Source organism: Notechis scutatus, chromosome 3 (genome assembly GCF_049901735.1).
Source record: "Notechis scutatus isolate UNSWTSFEM ecotype Mainland chromosome 3, rNotScu1.2, whole genome shotgun sequence".
NCBI classification, from domain to species: domain Eukaryota; kingdom Metazoa; phylum Chordata; class Lepidosauria; order Squamata; family Elapidae; genus Notechis; species Notechis scutatus.
Window position 1 is genome coordinate 43,749,011 of NC_142011.1, and position 22,534 is coordinate 43,771,544.

Consider the following 22,534-nt stretch of genomic DNA (forward strand, 5'->3'; position numbering starts at 1 on the left):
CACCCCTTAAAAAAATCTCCCCTTTCACTTGTCAAAGTATTTACCTGCTATTCTTATTTTTAAAATATCAAAACAGATCATTTTTTTCTTTTGAAATGGTATATAAAATATAATATAAGAGCTTATAACTGAACAGATAATTAGGGCTGTGTAGTCTGTATAGTGGCTTTCACATATTGATTCATTTTCTTGCTCTCATTTAAAAAATCCCTAAGATATCCATATTCATTAGTTTTAGCATCCGTCAATATACAGAATTTTGTATGAAATTGCACCCATATATATTGTATATTGAGCTTCTTCTCTACAATGACACTGCAATTGGTTTGCACTAAGAATTATTTCTTAGATTCTCAACCAAATGGGAAGTAAATTTCAAGGATAAGTTGCCCATATTAAAGTTGCTAAGATGATCTACGGAGGAGACTAAGCCCTTCTGAAGTGAGTTCCTTTTCCAAGTAAATATGGACATTAGGCTCATGTGAGGTGACTTGTCTATGGAGATTCTCAGTCATCCAGGTCATGGCTGTCCCAAAGATGTTTTTTCAACAGGTAACTGGACCTTCTGGGTTTTCTTTGAAAACATTCTGCTTCTTGGATGAGAAGCGAAATATCTTCAAAGAAAAATCAGAAAGTCCAGTTGCCTCTTGAAAAAGCACCTTTGTGTGGTAACTTGTTTTTTTCTTCATTAATTATTTCATGCAATTGTCAGGATGATGAGGCAATGTAAATTTCTAGCACTTTGCATGCCTGAATGTCTTAACCAATAGTTGTAAGAGCTAAAGAAGAATACCATGCAAACCCAGAAATCTTTTATGAATATTGCAATAGGAGGCAAAACAATATAGTCTTTGAAAGGGTTGCATTACTTCAAGAAGTAGCTTTATAAGGATATTTCGTTCAAAACTTTATCAACATAGAGTGCCCTTTCAAAATTCTACTGCAATGATTTTATTCACATTGAATTCAAAAGTGATATATTTTTGCTCCAAATTAAAGGGCTTAAACTCTTTTTAATATAATAGATATTGAAACTGATATCAATTATATTTTATATTGCTTTTATAGTTGCCATTATCAATCAAGTTATAGTTTTTCATTGTTACTTTAAAGTGAAATGCCTATAACAAAAGAGGAATGTTCAGGCTTAAACTACAATTTTACTGAAATTAAATGCAAGAGTCTTTTTGATAATTATTTATCAATGCTATTAGCTCATCAATGTAATAATGAATTGGACTATTTTTGCCTGGATTTGAACTGTTTTTTCCTGAATTTATCCTGTATGCTAAATGTAGAGTGTTAATGTTGGGAGATTATCATAAGCAATCTATTATAATTGTCATAGGTTTTCTATGAGTTATATGGCACTTTGTCAACCATATTTGTTTATAGCTATGTAATTATAGCATTGTAAGCCAGTTATTTTACAAAGCAAATTCTTGAATAAATGCAGATTGTTTTTGTTTTCAAGGGGAATAAAGTCAAATATAGGTCCTCTCATTCTGATGTAAAAAAATCAATAAATGTTTTCATGGGACAATGGTATTTTCAAAGCTGCAGGTGTTAATTGATTTTAATATATAACTTAATTGTATACAGTTTTAATTGCTCTTTACATACTAAAGTCAATGAAGCTTGTATCATACTGCTTGTTTTTGAAGTTTATATAAACCCAAGGGTAAAATTCAAATCAAGAAATTCTTGCTACAAAATAAAATAAATGGCAGAAGAAAACAAAAATAAAACCCCAGTAAAACCTTAAACTTTATAGTTAAAAAGAAAGTGCTAACCATCATTTTAATTAGGTTGGGATCAAATGTTTCTGTAGATAGGAATAATATCACAGTTAGGGTCTCATCAGAAGATTATTACATAATTCCCCAACAAGATCAGGAATACCCATAATATATTGGCCACAAATTAACTTCTAAAGCACATTTGTCTTTCTTTAGGAACTATTTCTGCTATAATGTTTATGTCTGGTAAAGTTATTAGTCATTAAAATACACACAAAAATGTTTTATTTTTGCTGAAAAGCATTATTATGACTATTCCTCTGGAAATTATTGTATCCAAACATATAGTATACTACTGAAATTAACTTCTCCTTTAATAAAACAGATGTATCCAGTCTGTTTAATTGCAAATTTGCATACACAAATAAAAAAGGTGCAGGTTCTGTTCAATATAAGTTGACTTTTTTTAATTTTTCCTTTATTAAACAGACAAACAAACACAAACACAAACAGAAATTATAATAAAAATGTTGAACCTGGTACAGTCCTCCTAACCTCAATCTTTGTCTTTATTTTGCTAAATCCAATAATAATGTTACATAATTACATTCTATATACATTAAATATACATATAATCATTCCTTATTAGCATGAATCCTCCTCCTCTCTAGCCAACCATAAAATTTATCCCATGTTTTATAATAATCCGAATCTTCCATATTTTTTAGCTCCTTTGTTAGTTTATCCATTTCTGCACATTTCATGATATTTCTCAATATTTCAAATTCATTTGGGATATCTGTACTTTTCCAATTCTGTGCAAACACCAAACTTGCTGCAGTTATGACATGGATTATTAGCTATATATTTTCTTTATCGTATTTCCTCGTGTTGATCCCTAGCAGAAAGAACTCTGGTCTGTATTCTATTTTCATTCCACACATTTTTTCTATCCAGATGTGTAAATTTTGCCAATATTTTTGGGCCTCTTTGCAACTCCACCATAAGTGATAATAAGTTCCTTTTTCTTTATTACATTTCCAGCATATGGGAGAGAGATTTGAATTTATTATTGCCAATCTTGATGGAGGTATGTATAAATTTTCCTTGAATGGTATAGCTAAAGTCATTTTTTATTTCTTTTCCAAAGTTTTTGTCAATCATCTAAATTAATGCTATAGCTGAAATGTTTCATCCATACCACCATTGTTTCCTTTACTTTTTCTTCTTCCAATTTAAATTCCAATAAAACTTTATAAAATTTTTTTATCATCTTCTCCTCAGATCCTAATAAAATTTCATCTAACTTTGTCTTAGTTTTGCTAATTCCCCACTCTTTCTTATCTTTTAGGTATTTTGATTGGAGTTGCAAATAGGCCCACCATTCCACATCTATTCCCTGATTTTTCAGATCTTGTCTGGATTGTAATTCCCCATTGTCATTTAATATATCTTCGTAAGTGATTATTTTTCCTTGTCTCAAAAGGTGTGGGTGCATCAGTGCTTCCAAAGTTGATAACCAAATAGGTGTTCCTATATACATTTGTCTTTTTATCTTATACCAGGTATTTAAAAGAGTCTGCCTAACTTTGTGCTTTTGAATATAAGTTGACTTTTAAAATGAAGTGATCAATCTGAAATATATATAGGCCATATTTATTTTTATCTGATTGTGAAGAAAATAGGGAACATTTGCATTGCATTTCAGAAGAAATGCAGAGAGGTTCATCAGTGTAGTTGATATTAAAAAACTGATTAAAATGTTTGTTTTATTTTTAAATTTATTTTATTTTTTATTTTTTTTAAAAAAAAAACTTATGTAACCATCCATATTTTAAAAACCCTGGTCGGTACACAAAACAGTAAAAACCATATAAAAAATTGCATGCTGTTGAAGCAGTCTTTCATACATCCGAACAAAATCTTCCTTATGGGAAGAGCCAGCTTTTCAAGGCCCTCCAGAAGGTGGGGAAACTGCCAGATCTCTGGAGGGAGAGTATTCCACAAAGCAAAAGCTACAGGGTCAAAGCTATAGAGAAGGTGTGAATAGCAGTCTTCTATTTATGCATTGCAATATTCATAAGTAACACATTCTATCAAAAGTAAATGTCTTTCATATCAAATAAAAGATGCATATCAGAGTTTCGTTGACTGATTCACATTTTCTCCAACAACAGAGGTGAACACAAAAATCAAACTGTGTAATCAGAAGGACCAATAGAGCTTATTCTTAGAATAACTTGTGTAGGCATGCAACCAAAGATGGAAGTCTATATTTAACAACTCCTAGTACATTGGCATAGAGCAGGGGTGTCAAACTGGTAGCCCATGGGCCGAATGCGTCATGTGCAGGCAATGCCCACCCAGCTCTGCAAAGGGGAAAAATATTGCGATACATCATGGCAACGTGATGGCAACTTGATGGCAACATGACACTGTGAGGTATAATGCAAGAAAGAGGAAGGAAATGGCTTCTCTTTCATTTCTGCAGGTAGGAATATCTAGTTGAACCGCGGTGGCACAATGGTTAGAGTGCAGTACTGCAGGTTACTTCTGCTGACTGTCAGCTGCCTGCAATTTGGCTGTTCAGTTCTCACCAGGCTCAAGATTGACTCAGCCTTCCATCCTTCCAAGGTAGGTAAAATGAGGACCCAGATTGTTGGGGGCAATATGCTGACTCTGTAAACCACTTAGAGAGGGCTGTAAAGCATTGTGAAGTGGTATATAAGTCTAAGTGCTATTGCTATTACAGAATTCAGCTCTACCCAACTCTGGATCTAATCCTCCTTTTTCTGTCCTTACATAATTATTGCTTCAAGAAGGGTTGCAATTTCCAGGAATGTCTGTTCCCCTCCTCCCTAGTTAAGAGCTCACTAAAATCTCCTACATATTTATTGCAATGGGAAAATATCAGCTCATTTCCATTATGCTCACAAAGGATTTCAATCCTTTGTGACACTTGTCTCTGACTTTTAAGTGCTGCAGAGTTGTACAATGGGAGAACCAGAGGACTACTGAAAGCTTGTACTGTATACTAGGAATAAGAATGCTTCTCTTCCACCTTAATTTAAAACAAACAAACCTCTTAAAGGTCATTTGCACCTCCTGTCCAAAAGCTTTTTCTTCTTCTAGGTGAGGCTTCTAGGTATCCAAATTAGACGCTTGTTTCTTGAAGAAAAAGAAAACCCTTTTCTCCCTTGTTAGTTCTCAATTAGATGTGGTTTTCAAGAGAAGCAATGAAACACTTAGCTGTCCTTTCTTTTTCTTCCCACTTTTTTCTTGTTCTTTTTCATGCTGGGTTCATCTTCTCCAAAAGGATGTTTGGGGAAGGAAGAAACTTCAAAACAGGGATTGCTCCTGAATGTACTCATCAAACATTATTTTGACACAGTGATTTGATTTTTGCAGCTGGAACCATCAGACAGGCACTGCCTGAGTTCATCACACAGGCACTGCCTGAGGCAAACAAGAGTTTATATAGCCTAGGTTAGAGATCCTGATGCAGAATTTATAAACATTGTATTCTCAAATGACACTTTAGCTTTTGGCAGGCAGGAATAGGTCAGAGAGGCTGCCGGGGACTGGGAAAGAAAGCACCATCTTTATCATGGCATCAATAAAACAGCAGAAAGCAATGTTGGAAGGATATGGGATATTGGCTGGGTTTATATGCTTTAAGCTGGTTATTCCATGAGGGAAATGAACACTGGGAATAAGCTTCAAGACAAGCTCTCCATTGCCTGGTGTCATAGGTTAGGTTATGTCAACTTCCATTTAAACAGCATGTTAAAACAGAACTCTCAATTGCTTTTCGTAAACTTCCTTTTCTGGGATCCTGGAAAACAAAAGCATGCATTTTGCAAATATATTGCGTGACTTACTCCTATCTTCTATAATTATAATTTATAAAGTCTATATTATGTAAACCAAACTAGTCAAGATTGGATTCACATTGGTTGTAACCAATTTGACTCATTTACTTTAATGGCATCCAAATATATGAGAGATGGGAAGCAAAGGCTGAATTATCATTCCTGTTCTTCTGTTTTATATCTCTATAGCAGTGATGGTGAACCTTTTTGTTGTGGTGTGCCAAAAGCGTGCATTGTGCCCTGGCCCCCCGCGCATACGCGCACAACACCCCCATTCCTCTTACCTGCACTGTGCATGCGCGCGCCTCCCAGCTGATTTTTGGCCCATTTGACGCCAAAAAATGGGCCTTCCAGAAATATTGGAAGTGACCATTTTCAGCTTCCGAAGGGCCTCTTGGGCCCTGGGGAGTCTGTTTTCACCTTCCTGGAGGCTCAGGGGAAGCCTCTGCAGCCTCAGGAGACCGAAAAACGGGCCTTCCGGAAATATCGGAAGTTCCAAAATGGGCCAAAAATCAACTGGGAGGCACACGCATGCGCAGTGCAGGTAAGTTTGGCTGGACTCACGTGCCATAGGTTCACCATCACAGCTCTATAGTATTGAACAAATGAGGTATTTCCTAAGGAATAGCTTCACTTTGTTCCCTCATGTTTTACTAAAGATTTACCTCTTTTGCAGATTTACAGAAGATGAGTCAGTCTCACCATAAACTTTTCACTTATTCTTTTGTTTCTTCTGTCTTAAAGTCATAGAAGAGGAACTTCATTTTTCCACTTTTAAAGAAAGGATTTATAACAAACTAATTCAGATACAGGGAAAGCAGACATATTTCTTTTGAACATTTTTTTTTAAAAATGGATAGGAATTTGGTTTAGTAACATTTACTGTGGCTCAAAAACTATAAATAAACTTCAATCAAATTTCAAAAATCATTTAGAGGATGAATTTAGACCTTTTGCAAAAGTAATTTGTGACTGTTCTGATAGTCAGGGGAAGCAGAGGTACATCGGTGCCAGTTACGGTTCTGCTCTGCAGAAGAATGGCATGTAAACCCCAATTATTAATCTCAGGAAAGTTCCACACTTAAGAGATAATGGGAGCCATTACAGAAAGTTCTTAAGACATTAATATCACACCTATGCATCTGGATATAGATCACCATCTGTGTTCCAAATTCAGAAACATCACAGCCTTTAGATGTAAAAAGGTTTGGCACTTTTTTCTGAGTTTAGAAAATAAACTCTGGATGAGAGGGAGAATGCTTCAAAGGCATAAGCCATAAAACTTGCTCTTGCAATGGTCTGTCTCATGCCAAAAGACTGCGAAACTGTGTTTAAATCACAGGAAATCCTCACAAAGCTGCCTTCAGTAAGCTGTGCGTACTCCCAGGGTGTCATGTTCCGACACACCTCCTCTGCCTGTTTGTAAAACAATCTTTTTAATTTTCTGGATGGCTTGGCAAATCACAGCTGCTCATTCCCCAGAGCTGCTGAATGCATTCGCTCAGGTTCCTATTTACATACAGTTGGGCTTTTAATTTCCTTCTCACCACACATTTTATAAAGAAGCCATCTGAAATGTTGCAGATGGCTTGGGGTGGGGGGTGGGGGAAAAGGGGACAATCTTCAGGTTTCCAAACTGAAAGCCCAGCATGAAAAAGGCAAATTTCACTTAACAACAGAGCTCCTGGTTTGTTGTGGCTGCCCCATGGCGAGGGTTGGCTTTCCACTCATTATTGCTTTAACTCAATAGCTTTACAGTTACCCGCCTGAGCCAAAGTACTTGAGTAATAATTGATATGTGCCACTGAGAAAGGCTTATTAAACACAACTTTCAGGAGTGAAAGTGGTTGTCCTCACAGGTGGTAAAGAGAAAGTGAGAGACAACCAAGGCTGGAAAAAAATTAGCTCTCCTTCAGCATCTATTAGTGCAATTATAAAATAAAAAAGGCTGCAATAGAAGGTTCCTCCTGCAAACATCCCCATGCCTGAAAATGATAGAGATTTTCTCAGCTTGCTACACTCAGCAGCTGGGTTAATTGCTGTCATTTTTCCAAGTGCTGCCCAATCCCACTACCAAACAAATTCTGAATAGAAACATAGGTCTGGGGGGACTAAAATTACTAATTCAAAGAAATGAAACTGATTAGCAATAGGGATCCTTCTTCACAATTTGGGGGAGGGGGAGAATAATTGGCACAGAGTAATGATTAATTCAGTACAATTCATGCAGGTGATGGTTATGTAGATTATTTATACATTTCATTAATAATGGTTTGATTTCTGCACCTATTAAAATAATATCTGAAACATTTCTGGACTTTTCTCACCACACCATAAATATAATATAGATGAGCATTGTTGAATAATTTTTGAGGCTATTCTTTAATAGCAACAAAGCTCAACATTTCAAAATTAAAAACAGCTTCTATGTGTTCAAGTTAGGATATTATTAATAAATCACCCAAAAAGATGCATTTGCCCAAGTATATGTGATGTCTTCACGTCATCTTGTTTTAGGTCTCTTTCATGGATGCTTTTTATCAAATGGAATCCATTCTATGACTGCCTTGGTCCACCTTCCATCTTCTTTCTATGTGACCAGCCCATTTCCATTTCAATTCTTTAATCTCTTGATGATATCATATACTTTCATTGCTGAGCATGTGTTTTTTTCATGGCTCTTTTCACCACTTGTAGCTTTTGCATTGATTCTGGGGTTAGTGTCCATGTTTCACCAGCATATGTTAGAACAGGTAGCACACAATGATCGAAAACTTTTCTCTTCAGGCATAGGGGGAAGTTATTCTTGAAAATTAGGCTCAGCTTGCTGACTGTCTGCCAATCGTATTTAACACACCATTCAATTTCCTTTATTGTATCACCTTCATTTGAGATTTGTTGGCCAAAGTATATGTAGTGTCTATGTCCAGTTCTTCTCAAGATGTACTTTTCCACTCTAGTGAATTTATTAAACATAACCTGGCTCTTTTTCAGATTTATTTTAAACCTTATTGTAAGTCTTGTGATAAGAGAACAACATCATCTGCAAATCTGAACTGATTTAAATAGGCATCATTGAGTTTTATTCCATCTTTTGCCCAGTCTAGTTTGTGAAATACTGCTTCAAGGTAGGCTGAGAAAAGGAGAGGTGATATTTTATCACCTTGTTGTATACCTCGTTCTATGGTGATTTCCACTTTAAGATCATTAAGCCAAATAGTCATCATTATTTTTCCATATATCAATCGTAGTAAGTATAGGTAAGCAATGTTGACATCCTGGTTGTGCAATGCATTAATTATTGCTTGGGGTTAGGGTTAGACCTCCATACATTCGGAGAGAAAAATGGACACCACCAATGGATTTGGAGCTCATGTTTATGGTTAGGACGGTGAATGCTTTCTCAACCTGCCAACTACATTTCCTGATAAAATACATGGGAATTTCCATTCAGGTAAAATCCACTTAGGGTTAGGGTTAGGTCGCTATGAATTCAAATAGAAAAATAGAGACCAGCAATGGATTTGGAGCCTATGTTTATGGTTAGGAGGGTGAATTCTTTTTGAAGCTGCCTTTTCTACATTTCCTGTTAAAATCCCTTTTGGGTAAAATCCACTTAGGGTTAGGGTTAGCTGTCCATGAAATCAGAGAGAAAAATGAACACTACCAAGCATTCGGAGCCCATGGTTATGGTTAGAAGAGGGAACATTTTCTAGACCTGCCTTTCTTACATTTCCTGGTAAAATCCGTGGGAAAATCCCTTTGGAGTAAAATCCATTTAGCGTCAGGGTTTCATCTCCATGAATTCAGAAAGAAAAATTGTCATCACCAATGGATACGCAGCCCATGGTTATGGTTAGGAGGCTGAATGCTTTCTGAACCAGCGTGAACTACATTTCCTGATAAAACACATGAGAAAATTCTATTTGGTAAAATCCACTTAGGGTTAAGGTTAGGTTTCTATGAATTCAGAGACAAAAAGGGACATTGCCAATGGATTCATAGACGATGATTAGAGGAAGGAGGTTGAATGATTATTGAACCTGCCTTAACTACATTTATGATTAAAACACACGAGAAAATCCCATTCTGATAAAATCCACCTAGGGTTAGGGTTAGGTCTCCATAAATTAGGAAAGAAAAATGGACACCGCCAATGGATTTGGAGCCCATGTTTATGTTTAGGAGGGTCAATGCTTTCTCAACCTGCCTTAACTACATTTCCTAATAAAATACATGGGAGAATCCCATTCAGGAGAAATCCACTTAGGGTTAGGTCTCTATGAATTCAGATAGAAAAATGGACACCACCAATGGATTTGGAGCCCATGTTTATGGCTAGAAGGGTGAATGCTTTCTCAACCTGCCTTAACTACATTTCCTAATAAAATACATGGGGAAATCCTATTCAGGTAAAATCTTATTCAGGTAAAATCAGGGTTAGGTCTCTATGAATTCAGATAGAAAAATGGACTGGGAATGTTTTACCAGGAAATGCTGGAAAGAGTTGTTCAAAAAACATTCACTCTCCTAACCATAACCATTGGCTCTGAATCCATTTGTTATGTCCATTTCTCATCTGAATTCATAGGGACCTAACCATAACCATAATTTGATTTTACCCCAAATAGATTTTCGCATGTATTTTTCTAGGAAATGTAGAAAAGGCAGGTTCAGAAAGCATTAACCGCCCTGACCATAAGAATGAGCTTTGAATTGATTGGCAAATGTCCATTTTTCTCTCCAAATTTATGGAAACCTAAATGTAACTCTCAGTGGGTATAAACCGAATGTGATTTTTCCCTTGTGTTTTACCAGGAAATATTAGAAAGAATTGTTCAAAAAGCATTCACCCTGCTAACCACAACCATGGGCTCTGAATCCATTGGCGGTGTTCATTTTTCTCTCGAAATTCATGGAGACCTAACCCTAACCCTTAGTGGATTTACCTAAATGGGATTTTCCCATGTATTTTACCAAGAAATGTAGAAATGGCAGGTTCAAAAAGCACTCACCCTCCGAACCATAACTATGGACAAGAATCCATTGGTGAAGTCCATTTTTCTTTCCAAATTCATGGAGACCTAACTCTAATCCTAAATGGATTTTACTCAAATGGGATTTTCCCATGTATTTTACCAGGAAATGTAGTTAGGTCAGATTCAGAAAGTATTCACCCTCCAAACCATAACCATTGGCTTTGAGTCAATTGGAGATGTCTGTTTTTGTCTCTGAATTCATAGAGACCTAAACTTAACCTCAGTGGATTTTTCCCAAATGAAATTTTCCCTTGGGTTTTATCAGGAAATGTAGAAAATGCAACTTCAAAAAGCATTCACCTTCCTATCCATAACCATAGGTTCTGAATCCATTGCCAATGTCCTTTTTTCTCTCCAAATACATGGAGACCTAACCCTAACCCTAAGTGAATTTTACCTGAATGGGATTTTCCCATATGTTTTACCAGGAAATGATGGAAAGGCTATTTCCAAAAGCATTCGCCCTCCTAACTATGACCATGGGATCCTAATATATTGGCATTGTCCATTTTACTGTACAAATAAATGGAGATCTAACCTTAACCTTAAGTAGATTTTATCCAAATGGGATTTTCCCATGTATTTTATCAAGAAATGTAGTTAAGGCAGAGCACTTGGCAGAGCTGCTTCCATTCGCAGAGGTGGCGTACAACAATGCTGTGCACAGTGGTATTAGCATGACCCTTTTCCAGGTCGCCAGTGACATGGTATCTGTTCCCATGCCCAAACGGCCTAGAGAGCTCCCCTCATCCATGTTGCTAAATGAATGGATGGACTCGCTAAAGCAGGGATGGGAGAATACAAAGTGGGCATTTCAAGAAGTGGCAAAAACATATAAAATGCAAGCTGACAAACGCCACAGTCCCTAGGAACCATACTGGGTTTGGGGTAAAGTTTACCTCTTCACAAAATATCTAGACTAAAGCTCCCATGCAAAATGCTAGGACCAAAGTTTATTGGCCCTGTTCCCATAGTGAAAGTGATTAACCCTGTTACGATACAGCTTAGTCTCCCTCTCCTGTTAGGGAAAGTGCATCCGGTCTTTCACAGTAGCTTGTTAAAGCTGGCAGTAGGCTCCTGGATCGGACTGGTAGATTAGGCAGCCCCAGAACCAATAGTGGTGCAAGGAGAGATGCACTACAAAGTAAATTAGATTTTAGATTCAAAGCCGCACAGGGGCAGGTTACAGTACCTTGTGCAGTGGAAGGGATACACCCTCTCTGAGGCCACTTAGGTCAAGAGTTGGGACATAAAGGCTGATAGTTGGTTAAGCAAGTTCATCATAAATACTGCCAGAAATCAAAGGGGTCTCTGGGGAATGGAAGGAGAGTTTAAGCTGAAATGTGATTAAATCCTTTGTGTTATCTTCTCATTAGAGGAAGTCCTTTTCACATGAGTAGGCGCCGCCTGTCAACCCAGAAGCTGGCCTGATTGAAGCCATTTTGTCCGCTTCAGTATTGCCACACAGGAGCTCAGGGCAAGGGTGGGATTCAAATTTCTTAACAACCGGTTCTGTGGGTGTGGCCTAATTTGTGAGTGTGGCTTGGTGGTCATGTGACTGGATGGGCATGGTTTGTACATAAATATTATCAATATTTATGTAAATATTGATTTTTTTATAAAAAAAAAAAGAGCAACTTTTACCAAAAAGCAGGCAAAGTAGGCAGGCAGATTGAGTTGCTCACAGAATCACAGATTAACTTAGAGATCTATCTATCTGCAGTTGGCTACCTGAGTCTGCACTGAAAAGCTTCAGTCCTAAGGAAGGTTCGGCTCTGCTTTTACATTAGCTAGAAAGCAAGAAATCCAAGGATTTCCTGCTTTGTAGCTAATCTAAATCTCACGGCAGAGCAGAGCAGCTGATGGTCAGGGGAAAAGAAAGTGGGCGGGGAGGGGAGGTGCCTGCCAGTGGAGTGATTTGCCGGTTCTCCGAACTGCATCGTGTGTGTAGTGTTTGCAAGAAATCATCAGCTGTGCCACCTGGACAGCTGACAAGCGCTGTGCTCAGGTGCACAGTGTTTGGAAATCCTCTTGTTTCCTGCTTTTTCAACCTCAGCTGTGCCATGCAAAGCAGCTGAGGAGGGAAAAGCAGGGAATAAAGAACAGCCTAGAGCCCAGGCAGGCAGGTGGGCCAAACACTGAACCGGTTCGGTGTCAGCTGCTCTTCTCAGCTACAGGTTCTATAGAACCAGGCCGAACTGGTAGCATCCCACCCCTGGCTCGGGGGGGGGATTTTATATAGAGGGAATTTTGTAGCTAAAACAAAATACTTTCTCTTGGGAACCAAGGACATTCAGGAGAAGGCAGAGTGATGCCACCTGGTTGTCAGACTGCATGGGGATTGGACCATATGACTGATTGTTGTGAGAAAGTATAAACTCTTACTTTTAATAAGGTGAAAACTGTGGGGATTTTTGGAGTTGATTTTCACCAGATATGTGCCAATATGATATTTCCAATAAAAGTATTCTTTCAGAGATTAAATCACCTCAGAGTCCTGCTTACAATGGATTCATTACTTTGAACCCAGACACACAGATGGATTCAGAGCTCATAATTATGGTTAGGAGGGTGAATGCTTTCTGAACCTGCCTTATCTACATTTCCTAGGAATATACATGGAAAAATCCCATTCTGGTAAAATCCACTTAGGGCTAGGGTTAGGTCTCCATGAATTCAGAGAGAAAATTGGATATCGCCAATAAATTCAGAGCCCATGGTTATGGTCAGGAAGGTTCATGCTTTTTGGACCTGCCTTTTCTACATTTTCTGTAAAATACGTGGGAAAATCCAATTCGGGTAAAAGCCACTTAAGGGTAGGATTAGCTTCCCATGAATTCAAAGAGAAAAATGGACATCACCAAAGGATTCGGAGCCCATGGTTATGGTTAGGAGGGTGCATGCTTTTTGAACATGCCTCATCTACATGAGCAAATGGAAGATTGCTAATAGATTTAGAGCCCATGGGGTAATAGGCTGCATACTTTTTGAGACTATGTTATTGATGTTTTCAGGAAAAATGCATGGGAAAATCCGTTTGTTATAAAATCTTCTTAGGATTAGGGTTAGGGTTCTATGAATTTCCCGAAGAAAACATATATCACCAATGGATTCAGAGCCCATTGATATGGTAAGGAGGTTGCATGCTTTTTGAGCTTTCTTTATCTATGTTGTTTCCCCAAAAAGGACCTATTCTTGCTCAAATGTCATCACGTTCCATTCCACTTAAACAGAAAACCTAAAGAGAGATTTTAATAAAGCATAACTTAAAAAGCTTTGCATGTTTCTTCCCTGAAATCTACCAGGTTTGATTATCTTCCTTATTTAAATTTCCTCAAAAACAAAATATCACCATGTGCTGTGTTTTTCAGTCATTTTTTCAGAGAATACTGTCATATAGGTTGTATAAAGCATAGATGAGTCGAGGCATCTCATTAGATTGACTGTCTTCTAGAATGAACAAATTTCACAGATGTTTCTGTACTTTCAGGACTTTTTTTTTTACATGAGTGGGAATAAAAGCAATATGACTTACTCGTTATTAAAACTCTTGCCTCAGTTAGCCATATTCAATGAGAGATTCGAATTAATTCACTGGTAAGTAAATTTACAATTTCATCTGATGCACAGAAACAAATTGAAGAAATTGTTCACAAAAGGATTCATTTTGAATTATAATGTTTAATCTGAATATAGGACATTTTACTTGAAATTGTGTACATTTTTTTGAAAAAAAATCTGTCTTGTTTAAAAGGGTTAGGGTTATTGCTGGCTCATTACTTCAATATAAATGTGAATACCCATCAATGAGAAAGGGATTATCACAAAGAGGGAACAAGAAATTGTCTTTATTTTGAAACCTTGAATTTGGATACCTTTGTTTTTTTCACTATAATTTATCATGCCTCATTTCTATGTGTTTACAAATCTCATGGATCGATTATCAGCAGGCCCAGCAACATCATTAGGAAGATTCAAAAGCTCTCTGATGCCTCTTTTCATAATTGTCTTTATATTAAGGGGCCAATGAAACATCCTCATGCTGGAGTATTACTATTTGAGCAGGTTTCCCTGTAAAAAGCCAGACATGGGCAAAAATATTTTATTCTGCAACAAATAAACTCAATCCAGAACTTGATGGAAGTTCCTCTGGATGTTAGCCCTTTTAGCAAAGCCCTCTGCTGAGGCTGCAATTAGACAATCAGAAAGAGTGGAATGTGGGCTTTTGGGGGTGTAAAAGAATGATTAAAATATCCTTGGGGCTACTTCTCTGGTCCCCTTAGCTGTACTATTGGTCTCCTCACTCTCTACCACTGGAGGTTTTATCCTTCCTCAATTTGCAAGGCAGTCTCAGCACTTGAACAGATGTTGAGTAATCCTGTATGTCTGTTACTTGTTTGTTTTAGAGAAATATGGATCATTGTTAATGCTAATGTGTCAGCTCTGAAACTAAATGAATTACTGGAACACTGTTTATTACCATCCAGGGGGACTATAATATGGTCCAGAACTAAATAAATGTACAGTTATTTGCAAAACAGCAGAACAATGCATTGTAGAACTCTGAAATTGTAGAGAGACTTGCTAGATGTCCTTGAGGGAAATATTTAGAAGCTGTTATAAAAACAAAAAAGGCAAAAGCATTTCTTAAACCCTGGAAAAAGAGGTAAGACTAGGAAGAAACTTAGACTGGCTCTTCCCTGACTCACTAGAGTAAGAGAAAAAGGAAGGGGAAGAAACATACAGATATCCCAGATTCTGTTAATGTAGCCTGTTTTAATAGAGATTCATTCTAGCCTTCCTATAGAATTTGTCTTCTGGATAACCTTGAAGAGTTAATAAACACATTACACCGGAATCAGTAAAAACACAGTAGGAATTTTACAGAAATGGTTGCTTATGTATTTGTTCCACATGGTTATGCATTATTGTACTAATTTAGGTTGCAATCCAGGGGTGGGATTCTACCAGTTCGCACCTATTCGCTAGAACCGGTTGTTAACATTCTAAGCAGTTCGGAGAACTGGTTGTTAGAAGAAATTACTGGCCTAATCCTGTAAGGAAGGCAGGAAGGAAACATTCTGGTGTTGCCTACAGAAACTGCCTCTCAGTTAACCCTTATTACATTCTTGGCAGTACTAGACTTCCTGTCTCAGAAACGTCTCTGGAGTTTTTTTAACCCTCCTTTGCTAGTACTTTGCTTGTGTAGAGTGACCATTCAAAGTTACAATGGCACTGAAAAAAGTGACTTATGACCATTTTTCACACTTACGACTGTTGCAGCTTCCCCAGTCATGAGAGGCCAGGCGAGGAGATGCACGCCTCAATGTGAGTGATGTTGAGTTGGCTACACTCAGCCAATAACATGACCACCTAAGCCACACCCACCACCTAAGCCACGTCCACAAAACCGGTTGTTAAAAATTTGAATCCCACCCCTGATGTTATCTGTTAGATAACTTCATTCCCATCCACCAAATAGTTTTCTTCGTGGCACAGACCAAAGGAGGGATCACCTTGGGCTTTACTTTTAATCTCTCTTCTGTTACTGTTATGCACATAAAAGAGTTAAGGTTAGAATAACCAAAGTCCTTTGGAAATGTCCATGTTAATTACCCACAGTATTATTTCTAGTAGTTCTAGAAAGCTCTGGGATTTGTAATATGGAAATATGTAAATTGTTGCCTGACATTAATGTCTCTCTTTCCCTGTTTTTGCCTGCCTTTTGTCTTGTTTTTGCTAGTTAACAGTTTATGATATTTAGTAATATTTGAGAAATCGAGCGATATTGTCTGCTAGCTACACTAATTGGTGGGTGTGTTAACTCTGCTCCAGATTAACTGAGAATATTCTGGCTGCAAATAATAATGGGAACTACAGAGTCATATTTTCAGCACTATCAACTGATTGTGTGTGTGTGTTTGTTTTGTTATGCCAAGGGAAGAGGTCATTAAAAACAGTAATATTTTGTGTCCATGTGAAAAAAATAATCTGCGTGTTTTATGCAAAAGTGAAGACAGCACAAACTTTTTTTTAAAATAAGGACAGAAAAACCATGAAATCATATTTCAGAATAAGAAAGTATCTAATTGATGAATAATATTTTTAGACGAGCAAGCAATAAGAAAAGCTTAGAATAGCATTACACAAATTGGAAAGAAAAAGTCTCTCTTCAAACTGTTAGCATTTGAGAATTGGCACATTTGTTTCCGAAGCACTTAAAAGCTTAAATTTCCCACAGACAAAAGTTCTGTCAATCTTGCAAAGTGCCTTATGATGACATATAATGTGGGAAAAGTGGCAAACACACAAACCTTGAAGAGGAAAGGAACTGTTCCAGGAAAAAGGGTTTTTTTGTTGACACAAAAACAGGATAACTGTAATTCTACTTTCAAACATACCACCATCTAGGACGCTTTTTGCTATCCCATTAAAAATAAAGTATTTAGAAAAGTGCAGCATTTGCTGTCCAGACTAGAATGTATACAGTTTGAAATGATATTGTATTCTATCTAAATTGATAGTAGATTACAGCTTAGTTTTTGATTACTTAAGATTTCTCCAGTCATTCAAAACAAGAGAAGGATGAGGATGCTAAGGGCTGGCATTTTGGTGCTGCCTTTTTTCCTACCCAAGCTTCCAGTAGCAAAATAAATTAATTAATAAAGGAACATAACCATGTCTACACAAGCACACAAAGATAGCCAGGAGCTAGCTTCCAAAACAATTGCACAAATCTGAAAAAAGGCATCATTCTTTTTAATAATATTATGTTCCCTCTATTGAAGAATTTGCACTGCATCTACTGTTTTTAGATGTGCAGTTTCAGACTGGCACAGAAATATAACTGTACATCTAATCAGATTTGAGGAAGACCTAAAATCCCACAGGGTTACAGTAACCCAGACAATTGTGCCAGCATGGAGGTGGGCAAGCAGCAGAGGTGGCAGTTGTGATATCTCAAGCAAAACCTCTGTTTTGTACAAGTGTGCAATATTAGCACACATACAGAAGAGGTGGGACTTTGACCTGGAAGACAGCCAAAAATAATATACCATAGTTAAAAGCTTTAGAAAGTAGTGAAAGAGTTTTCTTCTTGTTTCTGATTGAAATCACAGAGCTACTGACTGAAGAAAGTAAAAATTCATTAGCTGAAAAATGATTGTCACCTTGTTGAAATTTCAGTGAAAAACACTTTCTCAAGAGCTAAAGCAGAAGCTCAGCAAACTGTCAGCAATTATCTTTCAAGGAAGAATAACTGAGTACAAGTACTATATATTATTCAGACATATAGGTTGTCTTTTGACTTATGTTTGGTGCTTTGTTTCTGCTTGACATTATCCTCAGCGTTTAATTTCATTTTGTTTGCATCTTTGTACTTGATAGGGTAGAACCATCAAAATAAAAAAAAATCTTTAATGTTAAGTGTGGAACAGCAGTAGACTGTCAATAAAACCTGATAGCCAACACTGTCTAGATACTAACTGTCAAGTCTTATAACCTGTATGATCTTCAGCATCTCCCTTAGGATCCTGATACATACTTTATTACTCAGGAAATTCTTTTTATGAGGGATCCTTGGTGCTCTCTGAACTTGATTGTTTTCTTGCAAATGGTTCATTACCCAAATTAGGTAACATCATCAGTGCATTACCTGTGCAGTGCAGATGTTTCATTATTAGTAATGAAACACCTGCAAGAAAACAACCAAGCTAAGAGAACCTAAAGACCGGTCATTTCTACCTTGAGCTACAAACATTCTCTTTTATCACTTTATCACTCAGCAAATGCTTGCTGAGTTTGATTGTGCATGTGGCACAAGTTGTCTATAAGTTATTGTCATCTTCTTTTGGTACCTGGTAGAGCATTCCATACAGTATGTATGTCTTTCACCAAAACCATATTCTTGTTTATAGTCATATCCTGCTTATATATGTCCAAGGGTGAGGATCCTTCAGTATTAATCCAAATAAAAATGTTTTCTATGTGAAGCATATCTTCAAGCATACAGTAGGCCAGTTCTAAGATTTAGACTGACTTTTCCAAGAATCCAGCACTCAAACTGTTCTGCATAGTCTGAACACATATTGGACAACGTTACCTGTGGCACTAAGGGAGGGGGGAATCTCTAACATTTAACTATGCTTGAAACTGTGGGAAATTACTAGAGCTGGGTTTAGGATCATCCGTGCCAAAATAATGTCCTCAACAAAGCAGTTCTTTGCGAAAACAGAATGTCTCAGAGTGCTGATTGGTTTGGGTTCTTTAGTTGGAAACTTTACAGTATAAAAGGCCATCTACTCTCAACCACATTTTGTCAGCAACCTCAGAAATATGCTGCTGTCACTGGTTTCTGGCTACCAAATAAACAGAGACTTCCTTTCCTGCAGCCTGCCTCTATTTTATTGCCAGTGTCTTAATCCCAGCTTGGAACAGAACTGTTTCCAGACTTTAGATTATCACTGCCTATGTGCAGAAGTAGCCATTGAATCAATAGTTCATATTCTACTGCTTTGCCCATTATATCATGATTGATAAATTATGATATACCTTCTCTTTACTAAGCATATGGACTAAGCTTCAATTATTCACATTGTTAAATGTTGTTCCATTGCAGTTGTTAATAAAGTCATGGGCAGTGCCTTTAAACCTGTTAAGGCTTGGACAACCTACTTATTTTGGGTAAAATAAAGACAGGTACCAGTTGCTATTTGAATAAAAGTTGATCAGTGAGTTTCCCAACAGTTGGGTCATTTGGGAACCAAACTGATACAATTGCTCATTAGAGAGCAATATATAAACTTATTGTGGGTACAACTGACAAACTGAATAAAAAAATCTTTTAAGTGGCTTCTGGCTGTTTATATGAATGTAAGCAAATTCCATTAGATCTTAGACAAAAGACTCCTGGCTATATATGGGTCGTGCATTTGCTATAGAAAATAAAGCTGAAATCTTGATTGTAGCAGTTAGAGCTTCAGATTGTGCCTCTGCACTGTACTTTTCAAGGATGCTTCAGATGGCTAGTTTAGTACTTAGTACAGTGAGAATTCAGACTGCTAAAATGTCACCCAATTGAGACAGCTGCTGACTTTTTAAGAAATGGCAGATTCTGAGATTTCTTTTTGTTTATGTAGGAGTCAACATATGATTTATCCTGGAGTCTAAAAGGAACAATAAATTAACCAGACCCCCCCAAAAAACATATTTCCCAGTATTCTGCTTGGAAACCTAGACAAATGAGAAAAGCATTATCTAAAACCTTGCATCTCAGGGAAAAAAGAGCCCAGCTTATGAAAAGCTTTCTTATTCACAATAACTTAACATTTGAAATGTGCTATAGATACAAATAAAAAACTTTGCAACTCAAGTCCTGAAGAAAATAAGACAAGTTAGCATTGTATAAGCATGAATTATATCTAAAGCAGTTTATTATTGCCAGCTTCACACTGTGCATTAATATACATGAAGAAACATCCCCATTCAAGAAACAATAAGTACACCTGAGTTCATCTGAACTTTTGTAAAAGCCATGATATCCATAAAGACTTTTGGAACTATGATTTAGTCCTCTTTATTTCTGTAAAATGTTTGTATTTTAAAGTGTCACCACCCTCCAGAAGGAGATAACCCCAAGACAATGTGATTTTGGACTGAGGGGCTACTTCTGGTTTGGCTATTGGATGCATGTTTGAGTATGTATGTGCATGCATATTTTTCCCTGAGGACTTCTGAAGTTACAAAGCTCCATTTCTTGAAAGGACACCTAGGTTCAACAAACACAAGCTTGATATAGTAAGGTGTTCAACATAACAGTATGGGACATTTTATTTACTGTATGCTATTCATTTGTTTCCAACCAGAGCTAAAAAATACAATCCTGTTAGAAACTCCCTTCAGGAAAAAAAAATGGGAATCTCCATTAGACACTCTTTTGTCTTATAGCATGGAACCAGTCCCAGCTGGGGAGAAAACAAAAGATTTAAAACCCATTCAACAAAGTTTCATTGCTTTCCTGTCTAAGGAGGAAAAGAAATCTCACATCAAAAAACTTGGGTGGTTATTTAAGTGCTAGATTTAATATTTCTCTATCAGAATTAAATAATTATTTCACCTAATATTGATATTTTTGTAATCTTTATATCACTTACTGAAAATAAAGAGACTTTTCTTTTTTTATAAAAAACCACAGCTTCGAAATTTCAAAGTGCTGTTTATATTTCTCCTCCACCAATGGATCATAAAATTCATGCCACTCCATCTTTCTGGGCCAGTGCAGAACAGGTAACAATGGCCAACAAGATTTGGCTTGTCGAAAAATGTGCAAACATCTTCCTGTGCAGGAATGCTTCTGCAGTGTTGTCCTAGCTAGGAATAACACAACACTCAGAAAGAATTTACAGAGGACATACTTATTCCTGTCAGTTCCTTGTGGGATGAATACATTTGATAAATAACTAAGTAAGTCTACATATAAAGCTACTGAGTCTGAAATAAATTGGCTCAGTGGTTGAACACCACTAATAAAGGGAGGTCATTTTGAATTCTTTTGCAATCAGGAATAGCCTATTACTTTTACTTTGGAGGGGACACCTAACGGAGGTGCTTTCTAAAATATTAAATAGGTAAATTAATCCTAATAAATTTAATAGTTGAATTAATTTATTGGATATGTAAAATAATATCAAGGGTACCATAGTTTTTCAGTATTTTGATGATGAATTCTATCAGTTTGATCCTGATGGAAGGTTAGGAAGGTCTTTAGAGGCTGCAAAACATTGTTCTGTGTCATTTCCTGAGCACCTTTTCTCTGCAGTGCACTGCTTCCCTAATAAGTGCTAACTGCAAGTTAATAAGCTCTGCTCTATGACCTTAATTAGTACTCCTCTGCCCAGGGCTGCTGCCTGAAATTAACAAGACTTTAATCACTTACATGCTGAAGGCCTTTGCTTCCTAATAACTCTACCATATTCCTACCAACATATATTCCCTATTGCATGCCTGTTTACTCAATGAATGCCGTTGTATGCCTTCCTCTCTAATGAATGTACATACAAATATTAAACAATTTGTGTGTCCTTCTGTTTGCCTGATTTGTCCATCTTTCCATGTTCAGATGTTTGGTAACCTGCCAGTCCTGACTTTTTAATAAAAGATTTCATTATGCAGCCACAAAGAATTACTGCCTCAAAGAATTACTGCTTAGTAACAATACTTAGTAACAATACTAAACTATATAGATCAATATTCTAATATAATAAATAGTTATATTCTATACTATGAATTGTCAAAGTTCAGTATTTGAAGCTACCATTCTAGAACTACCATTCTAGAAAATGTTCTACATGTCTCCAGTTTCCCTTCACTATTTGTACTCAACAACTGAGCCAATTCATTTCTGCTTCAGTTGGTTTGTCACAGTTTTTCAGTCAGTTTGTTCCATATAGTACCAACCTTATGAACTCTCCTTTCTTCTTTCCACTATGCATTCAAAATGCACATATATGTGTATGTGTGTTTGTGTGTTTGTGTGTTATATGTGTGTAGGCAATGCTGTCTTAATGCATGGGCCTGATTGGCACTTGCCTGGGGGCCCCACGAGCATGGGGGCCCCATATTAATCTGTGTATGTTAACTCTTCAATGCACCTTGTATCATATAAATACAGCAACGTATTTATTACATTTTATTGCATTTTTATTAATACTAACAAGCAAATATATGTTTAATTTTATCAACCATTTACATTTTTATTCCTGTGAGTAGTTGTCATAGGGGTCCCAGTACACTGCTTTGCCCGGGTCCCATAATGCTGTTAAGATGGCCCTGTGTGTAGGGTATGTATATGTATATACCTACATCCATATATGCTATACATGTATGC